The 21282-nt window shown below is 36.5% G+C and overlaps 1 protein-coding gene across 1 annotated transcript in view; it reads right to left on the bottom strand.

Moving 5' to 3' along the window:
- Window positions 1-123, bottom strand: part of LOC123878120 — a 45815-nt gene extending 45692 nt beyond the window's left edge. The window contains exon 1 of the mRNA XM_045925199.1: window positions 43-123. The gene's annotated coding sequence lies outside the window, so the exon portion shown is untranslated. The remainder of the gene's footprint in view (window positions 1-42) is intronic.
- Between the last annotated feature and the right edge of the window lie 21159 nt (window positions 124-21282).

Raw genomic sequence — 21282 nt, 5'->3', positions numbered from 1 at the left:
CCACGAGACACTCTAAAGAAAATTAAAAAAAAATGCAATCACCTCTACACTTTAAGAGTTCGTCACTAACAACTAAACACACGCACTATACTGTACGGTATACTACGACGGTATATTCGCGCGACTGGTGGTGTGAAAGGCAGGCAGATCTTTTATACTATAGTCCTGTGCCTACAAGGATGTTCAGAGGGGCCGCTTCCGGGGTTTTTTGATCGCGTTTCTTAATAAAGAGGATCACGAAAATAGGTTTTCATCATCATCATGACTAGCCGCCGGCCCACTACTGAGTATGGGTCTCCTCTCAGAACGACAAGGGATTGTAGGAATTGGTAAACTTCACACACTTTTGGGGCTTCCTCTCTTCTTTGAGATCTTTTATAATATAGTCCTGTGCCTGCAAGGATGCCCAGAGGGGCCGTTTCCTGGGATTATTGATTGCGTTTCTTACTAAAGAGTATCACGAAAATAGGTTTTACCTACTAAGATTAAAAAAAAAAAATTGCTGTACTTATTTTTTTTTAGAAATTGTAATTGAATCCTAGAAGCTAGAGTGAATATTCAGTTATGAATATCTTAGTAAAATATGTGCAGTACTGTGCACCATCGTAATCAACAACCCAGAACGGCCCACTACTGAGTATGGGTCTCCTCTCAGAATGACAAGGGTTTATAGGAATTGGTAGACTTCACAAACCTTTGAGGCTTCCTCTCTTCTTTGAGATCTTTTATAGTATAGTAGTCCTGTGCCTACAAAGATGTTTAGAGGGGCCGCTTCCGGGGTTTTTTGATCGCGTTTTTTATTAAGAGGATCACGAAAATAGGTTTTACCTACTAACATTAGTTTTTTTTTTAATTGTAGGTACTTATTTGTAACCCCAATACCAAAGAGCGGGATGTTAAAGTTTGACGTGTGTATCTGTGTATCTGCGTATATCTGTGTATCTGTCTGCGGCATAGTAGCTCCTAAACTAATGAACCGATTTTAATTTAGTTTTTTTTTTTGTTTGAAAGGTAGCTTGATCGATAGTGTTCTTAGCTATAATCCAAGAAAATCGGTTCAGCCGTTTGAAAGTTATCAGCTCTTTTCTTGTTACTGTAACCTTCACTTGAAGGGGGTGTAATAAATTGTTAATTTACACTTGTTTCTTTTAGAAAATGTATTGGATCCTAGGTGCTAGAGCAAATATTCAGTTATGAATTTCTTAGTATAATATTATGTTCACTATCGTTATCAATAACCCAGCACCGACCCACTACTGAGCACTAACCTCCTCTCAGAATGAGATTTAGGTTTAGACCATAGTCTACCACTCTGGTCTAATGTGAGTTGGCAAACTTCACACACCTTTGAGAACATTATGGAGAATACTCAGGCATGCAGGTTTCCTCACGATGTTTTCTCTAAAAGTAGCCTATGTTCGTCCACGCGATATAAGCTAACTTTGTACCTACATTAATATCTAGCTAACTCTGTAAACATTAAAATTGGTTAAACTGTTGGGCCGTGAAAAGCTAGTAAACAGACAGGCACACACACTTTCGCATTTATAATATTAGTATGGATTTTAATTTTTCGGGATTAAAAGTAACATATGTCCATTCTCTAAGGTCTTTCAATACAAATACATATATTAATGCACAATATTGCATCGATCCGTTGCTCCATTGCGGCGTGATTAAAGAACAAACCAATAAACAAACATGCTTACGTTTATAATATTAGTAGGATGATTAAATTAAATGCAAGCTTAAACGCATATCGCAATAAATATAATCTAGTAATAATTAAACGTAATTATTTATGCAGATAATTGTACGCATCCGACGGTAAATGTTAATATAATTATTAATTATATCATCTATTATTATAACTTTATATTATATTAATTATAAATAATTTATTAGGTATTTATCTTATCTTATCTTAAATAGATAATTATAAGGTAGGGTGCACAAATGTGAGTTAAAAATTAAATTACCATGTTTCATAATATAATCAATTTATTCTTGAAATAATAATTAATAACAGTATTCACAAATATTACTAACTACTAATACTTAAATATAAAAATTACTAGAGGCTGCCCGCGGCTTCGCCCGCTTGGATTACGGGGTTTCTAAATCCCATAGGAACTCTTCGATTTTCCGGGATAAAAGTAGCCTATATCCTTCCCCGGGATGTATCCCAAGTCTGTACCCATTAAATTCGGCTCAGCGGTTGGGCCGTGAAAACGTAGCAGATAGACAGACAAACGGACAGACAGACAGACATACTTTCGCATTTATTTTATTAAGTATGGATAAAGCGAAAATATCATCCAAATCACTGTAACGAAGGGTGCCCAGAACGCTGGCTGCGTTACCTCGCTGAATGGCCAGACTAATATGCTGACCGAGGTAACTGCCAGACCTCCGGTCACCCGTGGACTCCACAAGACAGGTCCTTAAAAAAGGATCTGGCATAGGATCTGTATTGATGATGATAATTATTATCACTGTCTCACTACGGAGCACGAATGTCCTCTTAGAATGACAACCTCGGCCAAGTGTGAATTGGCACTATTGGCATACTTCAGAACATTATGAAGAACTAGAGGCTGCCCGCGACTTCGTCCGCGTGAATTTAGATTTTTGTACATCCCGTGGGAACTGTTTGATTTTCCGGGATAAAAAGTTGCCTATTTCGATGACAGGGATATAAGCTAACTAACTAAATTTCGTCAGCATCGGTTACACTGTTGGGCCGTGAAAAGGTAGCAGACAGATAGACAGATAGATTGACAGACAGACACACTTTCGCATTTATAATATTAGTATGGATTCACAAGCATGCCCACTTTGTTCACGATATTTTCCTTCACCAAGTGATACTTATCTATTGAGTTTCTTAAAACGCACATATCTATTGTAATTCCAAAAATTTAGAGGTCCGTACCCAGAATCGAACCCCAGACCCCCGAATATGAGCCTAAGGTCTTAAGCACTATGCTATCACTACTTAACTATGCTTAACAGGGCTCTCTCCGTCACTCGTTTCATACAATCGTAGTTCCAATTTCATTTGAATATTGAATATTTGAATATTGAATATTAAGCAACCAAAGTCCATTAAATTTTGCAGACAAATTCTAGAAACTAATATCTGTGTCTGTGGTTTTCCAGATTTCTGTTAAAATATTCGGTTTCAAAGTTACGCGGTCTTAAAAAATTTCATACAAATCTTTGAGCCCCTGTAATTTTAAAACTACATATTTTTTAGAAAAATCTAAAATACCACAGACACAGATATTAGTTTCTAGAATATATCTGCAAAATTTCATGGTTTTTGGTTGCTTAATATTCAAATGAAATTGGAACTACGATTGTATGAAACGAGTGACGAAGAGAGCCCTCTTAAACCAATAATTTGTACTTACTAATACGCATAAAACTAGGTTAACTGTTCTCAAATTCTTATTCAAAATGTAGCAAGTGTTTTCTGAATTATAATTTCTAATGGGCTCACACTGTCATAACTACATAACCATCTCAACAACTATAATTATAAAACAGCTGTAAACAATTCAACATCTATTAATGGACTAAGAGTCGGTGAGTGCCAGACCTTCGTTATTTTATAAAAGCTGAAATTTTCTCTGAGTATTGTCCCCAACATAGGGAGGAACAATCAGCGATTATAAAGTTTGGATTGTGGTGGCTTTGGGAGATATGGGCGTAAGTATCAGGTTAGAATTTTTTTATCCAAATCTACCCCGAAGGAGGTAAAATAGGGGTTTGAAGTTTGTATGAAAGGCCTATGTTTTTTAATTTAGAGACACAAAAATCAGCAATTAGGTTGTTAACTACTGAAGAAGGGCATTGGTCGCACGGGAAACCTGAATCTCAAGGAAAATCGGCAATTCTACGCAGGCGAAGTCGCGGGCAACAGCTAGTAATGATGATAAATGAAGTGTTTTGCTTGGGATTATATCATAAATATTGAAATTATATAATGATAATAATTGTATGGGTAACCTCCTTAAATAAGACCTTGGTGATTCAGACAGATTTTCTGATACCTAGGACGCCTATGATGTAAACTGCGAAATACGTGTTTTTGTTCTAACTAGAGGTCTAGGACAAAATCATTTGTAGAACGGTGTTATGCAAAACAGTAACTTCAAGCTAATCCTATTAATATTATAAACGTGTTTAAAAGCTTGTATGTATAAATGTATGTAGGTTCGTTACTCTTTCACGCTAAAGCTACTGGGCAGATTTGGTTGAAATTTGAAATGGAAACAGATTATAACCTGGATTAACACATAAGTTACTTTTTATCTCGGAAAATCAATGAGTTCCCACGGAATTTTTAAAAACCTATATGCACGGGAACGAAGTTGCGGGCGTCAGCTAGTTTTATTATATCGCAGAATAAATGGATAAGGATAATAAATACAAGACAGGTATAAATCAAAGTCATATAAAAGAATAAAGTCGTCATTAGATACAGGCTGGTAGAGCCAAAAATCTCATTGGTTTGATAAAAACTGCCCCTTCCAGGCTAGCCTACTTCCATATTAGTTTGCATCATAATTTACCACCAGGTGAAACTGCAGTCAAGGACCTAACTTGTGTATGAATATATAAAAAAAGGCTATTTTAAATTTTAGTTGTCTCTTGCATAACACCGGCCTAATCGTTGACCGATAATAATGATAAATGATAATAAGTAATATTAAATTAATATCACTAGCCATTTGCCATCCATCACCATTGCATATTTTGTGTCACAATGGAACCAATACAGAGTACAATCACACTAATATTATAAAGGCGAAAGTTTGTATGTGTGTGTGTGTATGTTTGTTACTCCTTCACGCAAAAACTACTAGACGGATTTGGCTGAAATTTGCAATGGAAATAGATAATATCCAGGATTAGCACATAGGCTACTTTTTATCCCGGAAAATCAAAGAGTTCCCACGGGAATTTTAAAAACCTACATCCACGCGGACGAAGTCGCGGGCATCAGCTAGTGAATGATAGCCACCGACCTCATTTTCTAATCCATTGAAGGTTTTCTATGAAACAATATTTTAATGTGAACAGTGAAGCAGCAATGTAGAAACAACCAACCTCGGTTGCTATCATTCAGTGATATTAACTGAGTTTAAGCAAATAACCACGCTGGAGCGGATTGAACATGGAAAGGTTCCTTCATTTATAGGAACCATGCCCAGGAACCGTGTTCTCGGAATGATAGTTCTTTTAGATCAGAGGTTCCCAGACTATTTTTCTTATAGACCACTTTCAAAATTTAGCTGGTTCCGGTGGACTCCTGCAGCCAAATTTCTACCATGTAGAAATGGGAATATAGATCTAACTATGTAATATTTTATAATAAAATTCCACAATCAATTTTAGACTTGCCTTTACACAAGTTTAAAAAATCTATTAAAAGTATGCTCCTGAAAAAAGCTTATTATACAATCGAAGATTATGTAAATGACAAAAAAGCTTGGATTTGACTCGCTCCAGCAATACACGGCGCTGCAATTGCTTGTATACAGTATGGCATATTATTGTAAATTGTACATTTGAAAAGAGCAACCGCCGAGTTTCTTGCTGGTTCTTCTCGGTAGGAACAGCATTCCGAACCAGTGGTAGATTATTTTGACGATTCAAAAGCACTTGTAAAAGTTTAATTGAATAAAAAAAAATTGAATTTTGAATTTTGAATTTTGAATGCGTTGCGGCTGAGGCTAACGAATTAATACTTGGTTTTCGATGGTAAAAAGGAGAATTGATTGGTAAATAATAATTGATTTACTGAGCTGTGTACTGAACAAAGAATATGCTAGTTTTTACAAGTAACATCTGCGTAGAATAGAATAGAATAGATTTTTATTCACGTAAACTTTTTACAAGTGCTTTTGAATCGTTAAAATAATACACGTGTCACTACGTATTACCCGTGCGCATTAACATGGCACCTGGCTCGAACATAATCCCTCCTCCCACTTCCCCGCGCGATGCCCCGCTCTCGCCATGCCGCTACTGGTCTCGCACGGCGCGGCGGCACGGCGAGAGCGGGACATCGCGCTTGGAAGTGGGAGGAGGGTTGTTTTCGAGCCAGGTGCCATGTTAATGCGCACGAGTTATACAATCGGTAAGTCAAGCCAATATTTTAGTTCTTCACTATCGAAAGGAGATACATTTTCGTGGACCCCGATTACGAATTCTGAACCCCCACTCTTTTGTCACGAAATGTTGACCCCCGTCGAGTTTCCCCTAGGGGTCTATCTAGACCACTTTGGGAACTAATGGCCTAGATTTTAGTAGATTATACTAATATGTAAATCTCATCAAATACCTACGTATTGGTAGCTTCTATATTTGATGTATAACTTCAACAATAGTTTAATTCATCAAACGTATGATTGACAGGCAAAGGTCGTGGATTCGTTCCCAGGCGAGCTACTTTGGTAGAAGGACGTGGCGTTTAGAGCGTAGGAATGTCATATTGATTGTTCCATTATGATAGCACCTTCTACCTATGAGAATAAAAAGTCTAAGTATAATAGATATAAACTAATGCAGATGAAGTAGCTTCGCTTGGGTCGATTTATGCTTATTTTTTACCCGACTGCGGCAAAACCAAAAGGAAGGGTTATGATTTTAGCAGTCTATGTATGTATTTATGTATGTGGGTATGTACGAGTATGTATGTGGGTTTGTATGTTTGTATCCAGATTCTGTGTGTTCCACGGTAGCGCCTAAACTACTGGGCCGATTTTGATGAATGAGGTGTCAATCGATTCGTCGTAAAGGTCCGGGTGACATAGGCTACACTTTATACGAAAAAATTCACCTAACGGATGTTACATGAAAAAAGTGGGGGTCTCCAAAATTTTTTTTTTTGCTATTGTATCGAGTGGGGTGTCAAATGAAAGAAGAAAAAATTATACTACATACAACATCATAATATACCAAGCGACAGAAAAACAATTTTACTATAATATTTCAGCGTTTATTAAGACGATCGCAGTCGGGTTTTAGTTTTCAACTTTATCTTATCACTAGCTGAGGCCCGCGACTTCGTCCGCGTGGATTTAGGTTTTTCAATATCCCATAGGAACTCTAATTTTCCGGGATAAAGTAGCCTTTGTGTTAATCCAGGGTATAATCTATCTCTATGCCAAATTTTAGCCATATAGGGTTCCCGGTGACCTATAAGCATGCAATTTGGCAGGTAGGTAGGTCTCATAGCACACGTAAAGGGAAAAATCTGAAAACAGCGAATTTGTCGTCACATCACACAAAAAAAATAATTAATTGATTAATTTAAAATGCTTTCTTGAAGTAATAATTAGTATTTTGAACTTTCAAAGTAAAATTACTATAACAAATTAGGTATCATATGAAAGGACTAAAAATACTTCTACATTCTAAAACAGATTTGTATTTATTTTTATGCATAACAGTTCTGAAATGTCAAAAAAATACGACTATAGTTCGGAACCCTCGGTGCGCGAGTCTGACTCGCACTTGGCCGGTTTTTCCCCTTACATTCTTACGTATGCAATGTAGGTATCTAGCGTGCGTAATATATCTATACTAATAAATAAAATTGGAGTGTCTGTCTGTAATTTCGAAATAACAACCGCATATTAAGGTCATATGGTTATTTGAACGATACCATAACTGAATCACACGTTTTTAAAATTTTTGTCTGTCTGTCTGTCTGTCTGTCTGTCTGTCTGTTTGAAAAGGCTAATCTTGGATTTTGACGGGATTTTCACAAACAAGTAGAGAATTGACCAGGGAGTAACATAGGCTACTTTTTTAACCGACTTTCAAAAAGGGAGTTGTGTTTTTCTACCTATGTACACCGAAATCTCCGAGATTTCTGAACCGATTTGCGTCATTTCTTTTTTAATCGATAGAGGAACTGTGCGACATTGTTTCATAAAAAATTTGGAGTCCAACTCCTCAATCCTGATGCTGCAGGGGATCTGACCAATCCACGCGGGCGAAGCTGCGGGCATCAGCTAGTCTAATTATAAGAATAAATAATTTGCATATTTATGCTAAGTCAGTGCGTATGTGAGTTATTGCGGTGTTACAGATGCTGTGCTTGTAATCACAAAGGTTATGTTACAGAGAAACAGTGCATTCCAATGAGAGTAAATTGCGTAAAGGTTGTTGTGGGTGCATTGTGTTGAGAATATAATGAATTGATATTTGTATATTATAAACTATATAATTCCCGCAACTTCGTCCGATCATTCGTGGATTAATGTATTCAGAAATCCCGTGGGAACTCTTTGTTTTTCCGGGGTAAAAAGCTGACTATGTCAATTTCTGGGGCGCAAGCTACCTGAACCAAATTACATAATCGGTTGAATTGTTGGGTCGTGAAAAGCTAGCAGACAGACAGACACACTTTCGCATTTATAATATTAAGAGACCGTCATCATAGAAGTATAGATAAGAGCCTCCCTGGCGCAGTGATACGCGCATTAGTCTTATTAGACTTAGAGAGGTCCCGGGTTCGATTCCCGGCAGGGTTCGGAATTTTATAAATTCTACTGGTCTGGTCCAGTGAGAGGCTTCGGCCGTGGCTAGTTACCACCTTATCGGCAAAGTCGTGCCGCCAAGCGATTTATCGTTCCGGTATGATGCCGTGTAGAAACCAAAGGGGCATGGGTTTAATTAAAACTGCCATACCAGTTCCAGGTTAGCCTGCTTCTATCTTAGACTGCATCATCACTTACCACCAGGTGAAAATGCAGGTGAGACTTACCTACTTGTATCTAAATAAAAAAAATACATACTCGTCTACAGTTTCGAGGGCAGAGCCCCATTTTACACTAAAATGCGTCTAAATCTATAATTTTATTAATCAACAGTCAAGAGTGAATAGGCAACTTCTGGGCAAGCGCGTTCCATTCTAGGCTGCATCATCACTTGCTAGCAGGTGTGATTGCAGCCTAGTCTGTAAATTAAAAAAAAGTTAAGGCTTCATTCAGCCTTCAAGATAAACTACCCACAAGTATACTATGTGAGTAATGCACGTAATTTTTCTATTCATCGTCTAATGATCTATCAGCGATCATAGTAATGATCGTCAGTGATCATAATTGAATGATTAACTCGATAAATTACATCAATTCACATCGTGAGAATTTTTGTAAATGATTTATTGCATTCTTAGTGTTATTCCTACGAATTATTTTTATACAAAATTTTTCATTTCATTAGTTAGTTTTTCGGATGCAACGATTTCTGCTAATTTAATCAATTAATTTTGCGACTCACCTGTCTGCGATGTTATCGTGGGAATTAAAGAAAACATCGTAGCAAAAATCGTATCAAAGGGAAGCTACGATCCTTAAACATTTTTAGGGTACCGTACCCTGAGGATTGGGAACGTGGAGAGGGAATTGCCCTCCCCACGAACCTTACCCCTCGGGAGGACCTGTGGACACGGGGCGGCCCGTCGTTCACAGTGTGGTCCTCGGGTTGGTTGGCGTGCTGTGGTTCCGGCATGCCTCTAACGGTGTTTGGAGGCACGTAGTGTCTGCTGCGGCGGACATCCGCTGGCGGAGTAACGAGGTGTTGCAGTCCCTTGTGCTCCGTCGTCAGCAGTGGGATGGAACTTCGTAAGGGTTTTTAGTCAGTAGAAGTCCGACATAAGTGTGCTCCCCCGTGGCCGGTGGTATCCATGACAGATTTTCCCCACGAAAAAAAGGTCTTCAAAATCCATATCGGTAACTTTGGTTCATCTATGGGTTTATGAGTCATAAACTTCCAAAGTCTTCTATGTCAGACGTCATCATACAGTATAATGTTCGCATGTTTGTACAAATGCCATTAATCTTGATACTTGAATGCAATTATGACAAATGCAGTGGGTAGAGATTGTTTTGACTCCTATTGTAACTATACGACCACAGAATAATAAACTCACAGAAGTAGTCTCTGTTATCATATTATCATCATCATCATCATCATTATCAACCGATAGAGGTTCAGTGCTGGATGTAGGTCTCTTGTAGAGACTTCCACATGTCAATACGTCTCGAATGCGCTGCTTGAATCCTGCGGCTCCCTTTGACTCATTTTCCTTCACCATTAAAGCAAGCCTCGATAGCTCAACGGTTAAGGAACGGACTGAATTCCGAAAGGTCGGCGGTTCAAACCCCACCTGTTGCACTATTGTCGTACACACTCCTGGCACAAGCTTTACGCTTAATTGGTGGGAAAAGGGGAGTATTAGTCATAATTAGCATGGCTAATATTCTTTATGAAAAAAAAGTGTCACTACCAGATGGCATTAACAGTCGCTTCAAGAGTGGATGAACATGATATCTCAAACTAGATGATGCCCGCAGCTTCGCCCGCGTGGATTGGTCAAATCCCCTGCAGCATCAGGATTGAGGAGTTGGAATCCAAATTTTTTATGAAACAATGTCGCAAAGTTCCCTTAACGATAAAAAAAACTATGCAAATCGGTTCAGAAATCTCGGAGACATCAGTGTACATAAGTAGAAAAAAACAACTCCATTTTTCAAAGTCGGTTAAAAGAGTAGCCTATGTATACTCCTTGGTTAATAAACTTCCGTTAAATTTCTTCAAATCTATTAATCGTTAATCCAGTATGGCCGTATCTAAACCTATTCTGAGTTCTATGTACACGCTTTAATCTTAATAGCACTTTACTGCCCACACGGTGTAAGAATTTAAGTTAACAATTACGTCTGCCCTTGACTTCAAGAAAATCATTTCGAAATCAAAAAGAATAAAGGAATCCGAAGTTTTACATGGGTTCTATTCAAATGACTCATTTGGCTTACCATAAAGAGAGAATCTTTATCTTTATCTATACTAATATTATAAAGAGGAAACCTTTGTATTTTTGTATGTTTGTATTGAATAGGCTCAAAAACTACTGGACCGATTTCAAAATTTCTTTTACCATTACTTAGAGGGATTCTTCCGAATCCGTATAAGCTATATTTTATCCCGGAAAATAGATAGGATTTTTCGTGGTAGTCTCCACCCGTGCGAAGCCGGGGCGGGTCGCTAGTAATATATAAAAGGAAAAGCTGACTGACTGACTAACTGACTGATCTGTCAAAGCACAGCTAAAACTACTGGACGGATCGAGGCGGACATGCAGCTATTATGACGTAGACATCCACTAAGAAAGGATTTTTGAAAATTCAACCCCTAAGGGGTAAAATAGGGACTTTAAAGTATCTTCTACGCGGACAAAATTGCGAACATAAGCTCGTTAGAATATATTTTCCAAACAAATATACGCAACTTAGTAGTAGAAGCATAGTACGGGTTTATGCCCCCCCCCCCCCCTTCATTTTTCTATGTGGTTCTATGTGGTTTTTCAGATTTCCATTAAAATATTTAGTTTCACACGGTCTCAAGAATCTACGTCTAATGCCAATCGAATTGGGGTTTCAATCGTTTAACGCCAAACGGCAATGTGAACGCCGTTGTAAAATTAATGCGTTAGATTAGTACCTACGGTTAACGCCATTGACACGTTTTTCAACGGCGTTTCCCGTTAATGTACCGTTAACCATTAAGTAGGTAAAGTACAATAATTTTGCAGACTCCGTCGAATGTCGATGGAATATGAGAGTTGCGTGTGGTTGCAACGCACTTTACCTATCACACTATTATTAGACCATAGTTTAATAAGCGTACAGTTAGGGCTTTTATGGTCTACTCTAGCTGTCACTCCGATTGATAAACAATTGATGCCAAGCGAGATTGTGGGACGTAAAGGTGCATGCAAATTTTTGCGCGTTTCTCTACGCACGTTCCTAGGCAGGTAGGTATATATTGTCTCTTACTGTATGTATGTATGTATATTGTATATATGTACTTTATTGCACCACAAAACACAAATAACAGTTTACAAAAACAAAGAAAACTTAAAATTTAGGTACAAAAAGGTGGTCTTATCGCATAATAGCATTTCTTCCAGACAACCTTAACGCTAGGGAGAAAACAAATAAATATATAATGGGAGGTCGTGTATATAATAAACCTAAATACTTATAGCTAAATAAACTAAACCATTTAATATAATAATAATATATTATTTAATATAACAATAATATACAGAAAATAAATATAATAGATATATATAAGACTACACAGGTATACATATACATTAGACCGTCTTTTTGTATCTACATTTTAAGTTTTCCATTTCCTGTCATTTGTATTTTGTGGTGCGATGAAGTATATACATACATATAAACACATATAGATTTATATAATATGTGTTACTGATGATAACAAAGAAACAGGTCCTTTGACTAGGATCTTTGATGTCAATTTTAAATTGGGATTTAGCATGATGAATCCCAATGATGATTTATTATCTAACTAGCCGATGCCCGCAACTTCGCCCGCGTGGAATCAGGTTTTTTGAAATCCCGTGGGAACTCTTTAATTTTCCGGGATAAAAAGTAGCCTATGTGCTAATCCAGGATATTATGTATCTCCATTCTAAATTTCAGCCAAATCCGTCCAGTAGTTTTTGCGTGAAGGAGTAACAAACATACACACACACACACACACATATACAAACTTTCGCCTTTATAATATTAGTGTGATATTAGTGTGATGAGTAAACCGTACTGTACGGTTGCTACACTATGGTAGCTAAGTAAGCAGTCAGCTATAATTCAGCATAACGCGTCGATGTACTAGGAATGTGAGACCTACTGTATCAAAGTACTAGATATTTACTAGATTTATCTACGATTTATCGTCTTCCTTTACAAGTCAATTTGACCTTTGCGTATAATGCCGCTACGAAATGCTGGAACAACTTGCCTCCTCCCCTGCGCGATGTAAACAAATCAAAAACATGGTTCAAATCAAATTTAAGAATTTTGTTATTGCGTCAGCAAAAGGGTGAGGAAGGCGCTTAGTTCAGGTCCTCCCACATCTTTATAATTCTACTTTATTTTATTATATACCTACTTTATCATTAAATTATTGTACTAACCCTATATCTACTAACCACATTATTTATTTTGTATTGTATTTGTATTTTGTATATTGCATTCTATAGGTAGTTACCGTCCGAAACTTCTGGCTTCACGGAAGACCAGCGCTGTGCCTGCGTTCCCGACACAGGCGCAGCAAATGCTGAGTGGAGTCCATTTTGGCACCACACACCACGCGTCCCATTTTATATTTTATTTATTTTAAGTTATTGTTGGTACCAAATAAACAGTTTTTCTTTCTTTCTTTTTCTATAATATGTGTGTGTTACAATGTAATATGTACTGCTCAGAAATGATTTCTAAGCCGTTAGGTATGCCCTAGGCAGTGGTCGTACAGTGTGGATCCTTGCTAAAGGCTTATTCTGTTTCACCATCATCTTCATGATCAACATACTAACCTTTTATCCAACAGTTAATACTCAGCTTTAAGAGAGGTCTCTCCGTCACTCGCTCCATCTTCTTCTTCTTCTCTCTGGGCTGGTTTCCGCACTTAAACGTTTCCGTCTGTTGTGCGTGCGTTGCCCCTCCCCGCCGAAGTTGACATCAAAGGTCGCGATGCATCATTCGCGGGCGACATATTTATGTTTGTTTTGAAAGCTTACAAAGTAAATAATTATGTTATTATTAAATCAATATGAAAATCTTTTAATAGTTAGGTATAGGCATAGGTAAGGTAGTCACTACTTATACTACGTTATGAGGGGTCTCTCCGTCACTCGCTCCATATAAACGTAGTTCCAATTTCATTTGAATATTAAGCAACAAAAGTCCATGAAATTTTGCACACATATTCTAGAAACTAATATCTATGCCTGTGGTTTTCCAGATTTCTGTTAAAATATTCGGTTTCAAAGTTACGCGGTCTTAAAAATTCATATACAAATCTTTGAGCCCCTGTTATTTTAAAACTATATATTTTTAGAAAAATCTAAAACACCACAGGCACAGATTATAGTATATGTCTGCAAAATTTCATGGACTTTGGTTGCTTGATATTCAAATTAAATTGGAACTACGATTGTATGGAGTAAGTGACGGAGAGAGCCCTGTTAATGTATGATTATACGCAATTATACGTAACTATACGAATTTGAATTATACGCAATTATACGTAATTATACGAATCATCTGAATTTTGAAAAAATCTCTACGATTACTAATTGCCACTATGGCTTTGATATCATTTTTATATAAATCAACGACGTAGAATTAATTTCTAGTATCAACTTTTATTATTTTCAAAGTTTCCTGAGAAAATCGTGAAAAAGTGAAAATTTCGATTGAAGTGTACGGAACCCTAAAAATACCCCGCGCCTCGGCTCTGCCGGTGTGCTTTCCACCTAACTTTTAATCCAGCATCCAATACTCAGCCATAGGTATGATTATACGCAATTATACGTAATTATACGGATATACATCGCATTGTGTTTGAATAACTAACAGTTATCAGTCATTTTTATTGACCTTTGGTGAACTTCCGATTATTATCCATACTTACTAGTTAATAATGAAATTAAAATAATAGGTGCATTATTACAAATACTTCGCATCCATATTGCATCTCTTTATTTGCTTATTGTGATAATGAAACTAAAAAAATGGGCAAGTGCGAGTTGAACTCGCAAACAAGGTTTCCGCACCATCACACAAGAAACAACACTTTATTTATTTTTTAATTTTCATGGCGGCCATTTTGGAATTTTCATTATTTGTTGTTATAGCGGCAATGATGAATGAATGAGATACACATTATGTGAAAATTTCATTTCTCTACCTATTATGGTTTACGTGATACAACCCACTGACAGACAGACTGGTGGACGGAAGGACAGCGGAGGTTTCCATTGAGTAGTTCTGTCCTCTATCTCCGAAAATGTTCATCAGATCTTCACCACCCTAAAATGGGACCACTTCGAAAGTATGACGTACCAAACAAAGAAACCGGCCAAGTGCGAGTCAGACTCGCGCACTAAGGGTTCCGTACTCGAGTATTTTTTTGAGACTTTAGAATGTACAGGTAAAGCCCTTTCATACGATACCCCACTTGGTACAGCTATCTTACTTTGAAAATTGAAACACATTTTAATTATTTTTTTCTGTGATGTAACCACAAATTCACGGTTTTCGGATATATATACCTTTACTTGTGCTATAAGACCTACCAGCCGCCAAATTTCATGATTCTAGGTCAATGGGAAGTACCCTAATAGGTTTTCTTGACAGACACGACGGACGGACGCGGACGGACAGACAGACAGACAACAAAGTGATCCTATAAGAGTTTCGTTTTTCCTTTTGAGGTAAACCCTAAAAACATACAATCGAATAGAGAACCTCCACCATTTTTTAAGTCAGTTAAAAATATATTTGAATTGATTTGATGGTAAGTAATTTGATTTAAATTACAAACCAATTTGCTTCTTAACTTGTAACTAAGATATAAAGTGACGTAGGTACAAAGTTCAAACAGTTGTAAGCCCATGTTATTATTTGCTACTTATGAACAATTTTTGCCGTTTTACGATTTCACACGAATATCATTCATTCGTTTGAGTATCATACATCAATTTGAAATAAATAGCAAGTATAACTTATAACTACACCGACCTCCCTTATACTAAATGCGAAAGTGTTTGTTTGTAAGTTTGTTCTTCAATCACTTGGAGAGCGATATACTTAGGCCAATTTTTATTCTAGAAAATCAAAGAGTTCTCACGGCATTTGTAAAAAAACCGGCCAAGTACGAGTCAGACTCGCGCACCGAGGGTTCCGTACTACAGTCGTATTTTTTCGATATTTTGCACGATAAATTAAAATCTATTATGCATAAAAATTAATAAAAATCTGTTTTAAAATGTATAAGTAAAGCCCTTTCGTATGATACCTCACTTTGTATATTAATCTTACTTTGAAAGTTGAAAATACTAATTATATTTTGTTCATGCACACATTTTAATTTATTTTTTGTGATGTAACGAGGAATTCACGATTTTCGGATTTTCCCCTTACGTGGGCTATAAGACTAGCTACCTCCCAAATTTCATGATTCTAGAAATACCTTATAGGTTTCTGGATAAACACGACAGACAGACAACGAAGTGATCCTATAAGGATTCCTTTTTTCTTTTGCGGTACGGAACCCTAAAAATTTAAATCCACGTGGAAGAAGTCGCGGGCAATCACTTCACACTAATATTATACAGGTGAAAGTTTATGTGTGTGTGTGTGTGTGTGTGTGTGTGTGTGTGTGTGTGTGTGTGTGTATGTTTGTTACTCCTTCACGCAAAAACTACTGGACGGATTTGGCTGAAATTTAGAATTGAGATAGATAATGTCCTGGATTAGCTTATAGGCTAATTTTTATCCCGGAAAATCCGAGAGTTCCCACGGGATTTCGAATAACCTAAATCCACGCGGGCGAAGTCGCGGGCATCGGCTAGTTTATAATACTAGTTGGATCCCTTTGGAAGAAGTTAATACCTACGTAATATTACAATTAATTAATTATCATCCAGCCACGTTTCTGAATCAACATATTCTAGCGCTTGACATCAAAGGTCGCGATGCATCATTCGCGGGCGACATATTTATGTTTGTTTTGAAAGCTTACAAAGTAAATAATTATGTTATTATTAAATCAATATGAAAATCTTTTAATAGTTAGGTATAGGCATAGGTAAGGTAGTCACTACTTATACTACGTTATGAGGGGTCTCTCCGTCACTCGCTCCATACAAACGTAGTTCCAATTTCATTTGAATATTAAGCAACCAAAGTCCATGAAATTTTGCAGACATTTTCTAGAAACTAATATATCTATGCCTGTGGTTTTCCAGATTTCTGTAAAAATATTCGGTTTCAAAGTTACGCGGTCTTAAAAATTCACATACAAATCTTTGAGCCCCTGTAATTTAAAAACTACTTTTTTTTTAGAAAAATCTAAAACACCACAGGCACAGATATTAGTTTCTAGAATATGTCTGCAAAATTTCATGGACTTTGGTTGCTTAATATTGAAATGAAATTGGAACTACGATTGTATGGAGTAAGTGACGGAGAGAGCCCTGTTAAGTAAAATCCCAGTCAAATCTAGTAATGACTTAAAGTAGAAAAACTTCTACGGAATTCTTCAAATACTTTTTTACGCATATAAATAAAACATTTTATGAGTAGAGTGTAACCCAGTTGCACTGATCTCGAGGTCGCGAGGTAATGATGATGTACAGACTGACAAAAAACACTTAAAAAATCTTCTGATGTTGATAATTATCTCATCTAATGCAAGGTCGACGTTGCCACTATGAAGATTGTTATAGAAATTAGAAAAAATAAAATAGTTATTTATTTTATAGGCCTGTAATGATGCATTAACTTCTGAAAAGTTGTCTGTCTATTCTTAGTAAATTTTACCAATTGTGATGCAGAAAAAAAGTCCAAAATGAGTATAAAATATATATAAATCATAAGTATAATGTGTGTATGTTCATAATAAAATTTTGAATTAATTAATTATTATTTATTATTTATCAAAGCGATGTTTTAATACAGTAATTATGTTGTAAAAACACAGTTTAATCGAAGTTTCTTCGAAATTTTTTCAGTTTTTATTTTCATAATATACTCAAAGAAATATTTAAAAAAATCATAGATTTACTAGAGTACATAAATTGGCAAAAATAAACTTTAACTTTTTTGTACACAATTTTTTTCATTTAATATTATGTCTCATTGAAAAAAAAACTATCATTACCAATTTTCCTTTCGTTACGCAATTGGAATTTTTTTCTGTCAACCATACATAGGATTGACAACTCATTAGTTCATCCTGAACTTTGGGTGCAATATAAATCATGTTCTTCATTAATATACTATGAACAGAACCAAACAAATTACCTTTAACGGACGTCAAATTACTACCTAATTCTGTACCTTTTATTAGGACAATGATTTATTATTAGTCGATAACACACACATAAACAAATAAATATATGAGTCGTTCAAGTGCGAGTTGGACTCACACATAAAGGAACTCTTTGATTTTCCGAGACAAGATAAAGTTGAAAACTAAAACCCGACTGCGATCGTCATAATAAACGCTGAAATATTGTAGTAAAATTATTTTTCTGTCGCTTGGTATATTTTAATGTTGTAGTACATTTATTTATGAACTCAGAATTTACTCTTCTTTCATTTGACACCCCACTCGATACAATAGCAAAAAAAAAAATTTGGAGACCCTCACTTTTTTTCATGTAACATCCGTTAGGTCAATTTTTTTCGTATAAAATGTAGCCTATGTCACCCGGAACTTTACGACGAATCGATTGACACCTCATTCATCAAAATCGGCCCACTAGTTTAGGCGCTACGACGGTGGAACACACAGAATCTGGATACAAACATACACACACTCACACATACATACATAGACTGCTAAAATCATAACCCTTCCCTTTGGCTTTACCGCAGTCGGGTAATAAAAGTAGCATGTATTGTCTAAGTAGCCTGGGATGCAAGCTAACTCTCTACCTCATCAAAATCAATTAAACTGTTGTTGAAAAGTTAGCAGACAGGCAGACACACTTTCGCATTAAAATATTAGTATGAACACGTATTATGTATAGGTATGGATGGATAACTACAATGGCGAAACCTCTCAGCAAATCTGACCAGGGTTTAATAAAAACTACCATACCCCTTCCAGGTTAGCCCGCTTCCACCTTAGACAGCACCATTTACCACCAGGTGAGATTGCAGTCAAGGGCTAACTTGAATCTGAATAAAAAAAAAGATAACTTACAATCAGTCGGCAATAACTTTTAATTGGTCTATTTACATTTAAAAAAAACGGATAAATAAAGTTCCGGGTTCAAATCCGGACATTATCGTCCCAACTAAGGTAAAAAAGTACATCCTAGGTATGTGTAGGTCGCCCACCACGCCTCAATCATTTCCTGTAGAGCAAAAACTGCACATTAACATGCAGGAAAGATGACAAGGTGATGATCGTATAAATATTTTATAGGTTAACGCCATTTTGAAATGACCTGTCCGTGGATTTTATTTCCATTTTAGGTTATTATGGAAGACAGGTGCGTTGTAGATATGACGTACTTTTAATATCAACTAAGTAGGTTTATAGTTTCGTACCTTAAAAGGAAAATCGGAACCCTTATAGGATCACTTTTTTTGTCTGTCTGTCTGTCCGTCTGTCGTGTCTGTCAAGAAAACCTATAGGGTAACCGTCGACGTAGAATCATGGGCAGGTAGGTAGGTCTTATATCACAAGTAAAGGAAAAATCGGAAAATCGTGAATTTGTGGTTACATCACAAAAAAAATTAAAATGTGTTTCAATTTTCAAAGAAAGATAACTAATACATATATATGAAAGGGCTTTACCAGTACATTCTAAGACAGATCTTTATTTGTTTTTATGCATAATAGTTTTTGATTTATCGTGCAAAATGTGGGAAAAAATACCCGAGTACGGCTCTGCACGCACCTTTGAGAACATTTCAGAGAACTTTGAATAATGCAGGTTTCCTCACGGTGTTTTCGTTCACGCACGCACAAACGCACATGACTATATCGTGATAAGGTCGGCCTTTGCTTGAAATCTTTCCTGTACTTTATTATTTGTCATAGTTTTAAGCAATAAAGTGTTTAAATTACTCTGAAAAGTTTTTTTTAAAGAATACTAGCCATGCTAATCATGACTAATGCTCCCCTTTCCCCTCCAATTAAGCGTAAAGCTTGTGCCAGGACCAGGAGTGGGTACGACAATGGTGAAACCGGTAACGGGTGGGGTTTGAACCGCCGACCTTTCGGAATTCAGTCCGCTCCTCAACCGTTGAGCTATCGAAGCTTAATTTGTTAGAGTTAGAGGTGCGTGCCCAGGGTAGAACCCACGACTTCACGAGACCGACGTCCGACGTCTTAACCACTAAGTTATCACCGATATTTACGCATATTTATTTTCGATCAGTTTTAAGTACTGAACAAATCGTCCATTCCTTGACCATTACATTATGTAACTTTAATCGTCTATTCCGATACGATACTGGACTTTCTCACGCACTCTTTTAAAACCAAATTGAACTATATCCTTTACGAAATAAGAGCTAGATTTGCATAAAATGAATTAGATTGGCAGGTCAATTGATGGTGGTTAGTAGGTAATGGATTGGTACCGATGTACATAAGATAAGTTGCCTTAAAGACATCTTGAGATTACACTTGCGACTTGTCGCACGGCTAAAAGTTGTAGGAATTTAGCGATCAATGTAAGACAAAATATAATGGTGTCAATCCATTATTATTATAAATGCGAAAGTGTGTCTGTCTGTCTGTCTGTCTGCTACCTTTTGACGCCCAACAGCTTAATCGATTCTAACGTTTGGTACAGGGTTAGCGTAAGGTAACCGTCGATGTAGAATCATGGGCAGGTAGGTAGGTCTTATAGCACAAGTAAAGGAAAAATCGGAAAATCGTGAATTTGTTGTTACATCACAAAAAAAAAATTAAAATGTGTTCCAATTTTCAAAGAAAGATAACTATACCAAGTGGGGTATCATATGAACGGGGTATCATAACATAATTATACCTGTACATTCTAAAACAGATTTTTATTTATTCTTCTTTATTTATTCATAACAGTTTTTGATTTATCGTGCAAAAAATACCCGAGTACGGAACCCTCGGTGTGCGAGTCTGATTCGCACTTGGCCAATTTTTTTCCTTTGGAGGAACGGAACACTAAAAAAATAAGATAGTAAGATCTATGCAGCTAGGCGACAAGACAAAAAGTGTCCAGTGTGCTTATATTCTTATTTGAGAATGGATGGGTAATGGATGGGATTTGTTCCAATAGGTGGCATTAAAATTGCGACCCTCGGGCACTTGTTATACCTACGGTGTTATTTTTATTATGTACCATTAGATTCCCTTATATAACCTTTACAAGACTACTTATTGCATGATTTATCCTCTCTAGTTCGTTTTTAACCGACCTCCAAAAAAGGAGGAGTTTTTCGATTCGACTGTGTGTTTTTATTTGTATTTTTTTTTGTTTTTTTTTTGTATGTTTGTTACGCGATTATTCAAAATTAGAAAAAAACAAAATTCAAAATTTCACCAAATATGAACCGATTTTGATACATTTTTAGGGTTCCGTACCTCAAAAGGAAAAGCGGTACCCTTCTAGGATCATTTTGTTGTCTGTATGTCTGTCTGTCAAGAAACCTATAGAGT

This window comes from Maniola jurtina, chromosome 25, assembly GCF_905333055.1.
Source record: "Maniola jurtina chromosome 25, ilManJurt1.1, whole genome shotgun sequence".
Lineage (NCBI taxonomy): Eukaryota > Metazoa > Arthropoda > Insecta > Lepidoptera > Nymphalidae > Maniola > Maniola jurtina.
The sequence above is the reverse complement of the archived record's forward strand: the minus strand, read 5'-3'. Positions and strand labels throughout refer to the sequence as shown.